Genomic DNA, 6,565 nt, shown 5'->3' on the forward strand with positions numbered 1-6,565 from the left:
ACTTTGAAATTATTTCTGGCTCATATCCCTTCAGCAGCTTTCTGAGTTCTAGAGATTTTTCTCGCCTAAACCTTTGGAAAGACAAAGATATTTTTAGTGCAAGGTTTGGGTCTTTGGGCCAGGTCTTGGCCTGAGAGTCACCAAGACCAGCCTGAGAGGGCAGGGGAGGTGGAACTAGGTGATCTTTACGGTCCTTTCCAACCTAAAACATTCAGTGATTCGATGATTTTTGACATCATTACATTTGGCAATACTGTGCTGAGCTCCCCAGCACCGTGTGGCCTGGTGGGATGAAGTCCTGCAGTCTGCCATACAATACTCTATGTAATAAATAAATCCAGTTTGCAGCCTAAAGAGGCTAAAGTTGAGAACAGAGGTGCCCCTGGCACCAGGAAGGAATGTCAAAAAGAAAGGAGCACACACTGCAGGGGTCTGTGGGTGTCTGTGTGCAGGGGGGTCATGGGGTGGTAAGGGGGGCTTGAGAGGATTAAAACTACTCATTTATGTCAGTGATGAGCTCTCCTGTGTGAGAAATCAGACACGGAATCACAGAATGGTTTAGGCTGGAAGGGACCTTAAAGATCATCCAGTTCCACCCCCTGCCACGGGCAGGGACACCTTCCACTAGCCCAGGTGGCTCCAAGCCCCATCCAACCTGGTCTGGGACACTTCCAGGGATCCAGGGCAGCCAAAACCTCTCTGGGTGACCTGGGCAACAACCAGGTTCTTATTTGAAGAGAGAGACTTAATACAAGAAGGTTCCTTACTCACTACAACAGGAGCAAGGTTCTCAACCACTGTAACTGCAGGGCCTGGTAGCATTTGTGGAATGACTTTCCAGGTGGTGTTACCTGGTATTTCCAGGTGGTTGTCACACAGGTTTCCATTTTGATCACATATGGAGGATGTCAATGTTTAAATTATTGGTTGTTAATTTTCAGTTTTCCATCAGTTTCCCTGATTTCTTCTTTTGTTTCAAGGAATCCTGCAAGCTCCACAAATTTTTACAGTCCCTTTGTGGACCTGAGGTTCGTGTCCCAGAACCCAAAGAACGCTGCTTTGGGATGCTGAGGTGAAAGTGTGTTTTAACCCTTCCTCTGCCAAGCTTGTTTTAAAAATCAAAGACTCCAATTCTTTCTTATCCAGGCAAGGACTCAGATCATTCCTAAAACAATTGTTGCAGTTGTATGTTGGCTACAAAACAACTCACCTACAGCAAGTGAGCTGGTTATTCTCCAGAAATCCCTGATGTTGGTCTGATCCCTTTGCACAGCATCCCAAAGTTTAGTCACTGTGGTCTCAAGGCCATTCCAATCATTAGGTTATCCTGAAGAAAAAGCATCTTAAGTAAAAGCCTTGGGAAAGAAAACATCACAGAAGTTATTTTCTCTGAACTTTTGGTCCTACAAGGAATAGAGAAAAAGAGAAGAGAAAGAGAAGAGGAAGAGAAGAAAGGGAGAGAAGGAGAAAGGAGGGGAGAGCAGAGGGATTGGAGAGGGAGAGGAGAGGGAGAGGGAGCTGTTTCTCCACAAAGAGAAAGAAGAAAGTTTTCTCTACAATTACGTGAAAGAAGGTTGTAGTGAGGGTGGGGAGTTGGGCTCTTCTGCCATATCCCAAGGGAAGGATGAAACGACCTTAAATTGCACCAGGGTAGGTTGGATTAGGGATTAGAAGAAAAATTTCCCTGCAGGAATGTTCAGGCCTTGGAATAAGTGTCCCAGGGAGGTGGTGGAGTCCCTGTCTCTGGAAGTGTTCCTTGTGAAGGAATGTGGCCCTTGGGGGACATGGTTTAGGGGTGATTGTGGTGGTGCTGGGTGAGGGTGTGACTGGATGAACTTGAAGGTCTCTTCCAGCCTTGGTGATTCTGTCATTTTAGAAATCTTTGGCAAAACCAAAACAAACCTACATCAGGTAGTGAGAGAGTGTACAGTAGCATTATATACATACATTAGTATAATATTTATTAATTTCAACTTAGGAAAACAGCCTTACTCTGCAAGAAGTTGAAGTTTTCCATCCTGCTTTCATGCAAGTGTGACTTCCATGGCTGTCCCTGCAAGCTGGGAAGAGCAGCAGTGGAGCAGCTCAGCTGCAAAGTGCTGAACTGCAGCAGAAAAACATCCTGACATGTGGATCTAACTTGGATCACCAGCAAACCACAACCTCTCGCTGCCTGGGGCAGCTCCTCTGGTTGTGTGAACACGGCTCTGGGGATCTACTGAGGACTGGCAGGATGGGGAGGCAAAAAGCAAAACTTTGGTGGCCATCCCAAAGCTGCCTCACCCAGGAGCAAGGACTGTCCTGCCCAAGGGGTGATTGAGGGGTGTGAGACCCTTCTTGTCTGTCACCTGCTTGTCCTGAGGGTGTTGGGGCAGAGCACCCACAGCTCCAGCAGGTTGAGTCTCTGCACAACTGGCAGCAGCACCTTCTCATCCTGCTCCCCATCCCAAAATGGAGGGGACCACTTGAGAAACCACTGTCCTTCGAAATGTACTAACTTTTTTTAAGCAATTTAAATCAAATCCTAATCTAAAAATTTCAGTAGTGACATCCCATGTCCCTGTGCCAACTGGAATATCTCTGTCAAGTAAACCCTCCATTCCAGTCACTTTCTAGAAGTCAGACTTTTTAAAAATCCAGTCATTCACTCTTTAAAATTTACTGAGGGATGTGACATATTTAGGCTGCTTTAATTTGTGAGTTATCAGTGAGCAGAGCATTTTCAGAGTAGTTTTAGTTGTCTGGACTTGTACAGCACACAGCTGAGTGGGGACTTATTTCAGCTCGTGGATGTTTCTGAATAATTTGCCTGGGCTTGAATAATTTATTGTTCATTTTTTTTCTTTCTTTTTTTTTATTTTGTTTTGGTGGGAGTTTTTTCTGTGGAGGTAGGTGATTGAAGAAGTATAATTTCACTTGCTGTTGCTTCCTTGCAGAGGCTGCAGGCTGCCTGTGCCAGAGTCAAATCCATCAATCCTTCACTAACGTTTCACTTCGTCTTCCAAATGGATGACAATGTCTGTGGAGACCCAAGAATTCGACAGGGGGGATGCAGTGGTCTCCAGAAAAACCTATTTCTCTAATTTTCTGAATAAAATCAGGAGGGCAAATAGCTATTAAGTCTAAAATCCACTGAGGGAGGGGATGCAAACTGGGAAAACGGAGGAAAAAAACGTGCACAGTTATGCCCAGCCATATGACTGAACATTTGCTACTTCCATAGGATGGCAGGTTAAAAAAAAAACACCTCAACTCCCTCAGATTTTCTGGGATGACTCAAAGAACTGGGAAAAGGGAATGCAAGCTCTGTATTTGAGCAAATGTTCCTGATGACTCCTGCGTGTGTTTGCTCGGTGTCAGTCTGATGGCAGCCCGATCTTGGGAGAGAACAGGTAAGATTCTGCAATGACTCCATCAAATCCCTGATGGAGAGAAGTTTAAAGAAACTCAGTGTGTGCTCCAGCTCTTGCTTATTCCTTGTTATTATTCTGTTGGGCTGCAAAGCAGTCGTGTCCTGGTCGCCCTCATGTTGCTGGGACTACATGAATAAAGGAATGTTCCCCTGACTTGCCTGGTGAGCCTTCAGCAGATACTCTCTGCAGATATTAGATTACCAGAGCAGAGCCCTCTTAATGCAATAGGTGCTGCTTGAACATCCTGCACCTACATGGCTTGAAAGGGCTTTTGGAGCATTTCCAGGGTGCCATATGTTCCCCCAGCAGAGATTGTTTGGAGCTGCTTTGTCCTGTGTTAGCACATGGTGCAGATGGAAAGTAATTCCACGAGTAGCACAACTTGCATATGATTTTTGCATCTCCTCTTAACAATAAATTCCACAGTGGTCACTGTGCACTTCCCCATGTCATGTTTGTTGAATTCATTCCTTCTTTACCAAGGGTTTATCCAGATAAACCATGACATGACGACTGACACCAGTTATACTGAGAGGAGGAAAGTGTTTGAAGACGTAGGATTTTTGACATTTTGCCCTGAGTTGTTCACTGTGGACAAAGACCTGCTCTACCTCTCTGCTCCTCTGCTTTGCCCAAGGTCAGCATCCTCCATCCCACAGCAGAATGGAGCATTGCCTGGCACTGCCAAGGCTCCAGCTGAGATCCAAATGTGTGGAAGGCTCTGATGGAAGAGTGTTGGTGTGAAGATCCAGCTCTGTGGAGCTGTTTTGGTGACTTTCACACTGAACAAAAGTGTGGCAGTGAACAAAACATGGCAGTTTTGAAGTAGTAGTTTATGTTGCAAGTAAGGCATTATTGAAGTTAAATAAGTGTTTCAAAACTAGCATTATCATGCACATATTTCAAATACCTGGTACAATATTTGTAAGTACAACTCTAGCACATGACAGGAGTTTTTAGAGCACGGGTTGAATTCCTGTTGCTTTCTGGCCAATACTAATTTTAACCTTGTGCATAAGATTAATATGCATGTAATAAATAGATGGGTGACAAAAAAAGAGGAAGAAGGCAAACAGAAAGAGATTTCTTCAAACATTGTCTTAGGACTGTTGGAACATATTTCTATCATTGTTTTGATTTAATTTTTATTACTGTGTTAATAAAAAGGGTGCAGCAACACGAAGCTTTCTCTGCTCACCCTCACTGTATATCTGCTCTGTCTTGGGAACACTCCAGCCTCACATTAAAACCCACTGAGTCCGAGTTTCTACATATCAAAAAGGGCTGAGGGAAGGATTTAAAAGAGGTCAGATGGCTCCAGAACTCATTAATGGCTTTTCCAGTACAAATTGTTCACCTCCTATAGACCTATTTCAATGTTTTTTCCCTTCTCTTGTTCATATCAAGCATCTAATTATCCAATGTTGGTTGGGATCATAATTTATTTGTCTTTCCTTTGCAACAAAGATACAGACTTGAATCATAAGCAGAGTATGATTTCACTAAACGACTGCGGTTGAGCAACGATCTTCAAGTTGGGTAATTGTTATTCGTTCTTTACTCGATGAAATTGGTAAAATGCTCTGTGAAATGTGCCCTTTGCTGTGCTCCAAAATAAGAAAGGTCTCAAAATAAACATCAAAGTCCAAGATCTGGGATGAATTAGGTGATTCATGCTAAATGACCAATCCCGCAGTTATCGGAAAGAAAACTCAGAGGTTTATTTTCAAGGGGAAAAAAAAAAGTGTCATAAATGTTGCCCTGCTGGTAGACAAAGCTCAAAGAACATGTATATGTCAGAGAGGTTTTTCATTGTAAGCTGAAGACATTGAGGTGCTTTCCTGTGAGAAACACAGGTTTAGGCCAAAGTTTGCTTCCCAAAATGTGCCCGGCTGATAATTGTGTGACGGAAATCGCTGCCTTCAGTCTCAGAGCAGCACCATCAGGTGTCTGGGGAAGGTCAGAATGGAGGTTAAGCGTAATTCCCCAATGAAATCCCCAATTTCTTCTTTCCTCCTTCTCCTTCCTGCTCTTTCCCATGGATACAGTCTTGTCATGGTCTGTAACCGAGCGCCCTGAAAGAGCAGCCCCACGAGCTCTGTATGAACACGAAGTATCTCTAAAAGCTGCAGATTTGGATGCATATTTTGACAAAAAATTAAGGAAAATGCTTTCCAAAAGACAGGCAAGAAAGAGAGGAAGAATAAATATCTCCCTAAGTGTGTGGCACTTCGAACTGAGCCTTGTATTCCACTCCAAATAAGTTGCACCTCAGCGTAAGGCAAATTGTGTTTTCTCTCTAGAAAATTGCCCTAAACCCATTTTTAACTTATTCCTGGGTGAATAGGATAGCTTGATGTTTTCTCCTTCAAGCAGAGTGCTTGAGAAGCTTGAAAGACACTCAAAACTAATGTTTGGAAAACCAGAATGGTTGAGCCTTCTGATATGTTGGAGAAAAGTTTACTCAGCTGCAAAATGTCCTATTAATGGAAACCCTGATTGCTTAACCCAGGCAATTTTATTTAGACCAACCTCACAAGCCCAGGCAAATCTTTCATTCTGAGGGAAATAAGCAGGCTGAATTTATCCCCTGATAGACTTCTTCCATTCCCCACTTCCTCCAGAAAAATGAGAGCTTGTCTTCACGTGGAGTTATTCACAGCAAAATCATTCAACAGCTCCAAGTACTCGGTCCAGAGTGACAGCACATGTGGATTCTGGGAGACTGGAATGTGGGTGTCTTTCCCTGCATCGACTTCACTGACTTTCATGACCAATTCTGTCAGAAACAAAACAGAAATAATCTCATTGCCACATGACTTGCTCACTTTTACCACTCTCCCACTCTAAATTTACGACTCCTCTTAGTCCAGATGCATTTATTTGCATGTGCAGACAAGCCCCAGACTGTGAGGAATGGCTCCAGTTTTGCTCATGGAAGTGGTCCTTCCAGGAATTCTTTCTGGGTGTTAATGTCACTGAAATCCAGAGGCCAAATTCTTGGCTCCAAGGGTCCCTTTCCTGCAGCATCCTGGCGTTGCAAAGAGGCCCTAAAGCTGATCCAACCATCCAGCTGAACTTTTTCTCTGGCACAGGGAGAAGGATCATCAACACCAGGCTATTTCCACTGGAAAAATGAGCTTCATTTTGCT

This window comes from Chiroxiphia lanceolata, chromosome 2 (genome assembly GCF_009829145.1).
Source record: "Chiroxiphia lanceolata isolate bChiLan1 chromosome 2, bChiLan1.pri, whole genome shotgun sequence".
Lineage (NCBI taxonomy): Eukaryota > Metazoa > Chordata > Aves > Passeriformes > Pipridae > Chiroxiphia > Chiroxiphia lanceolata.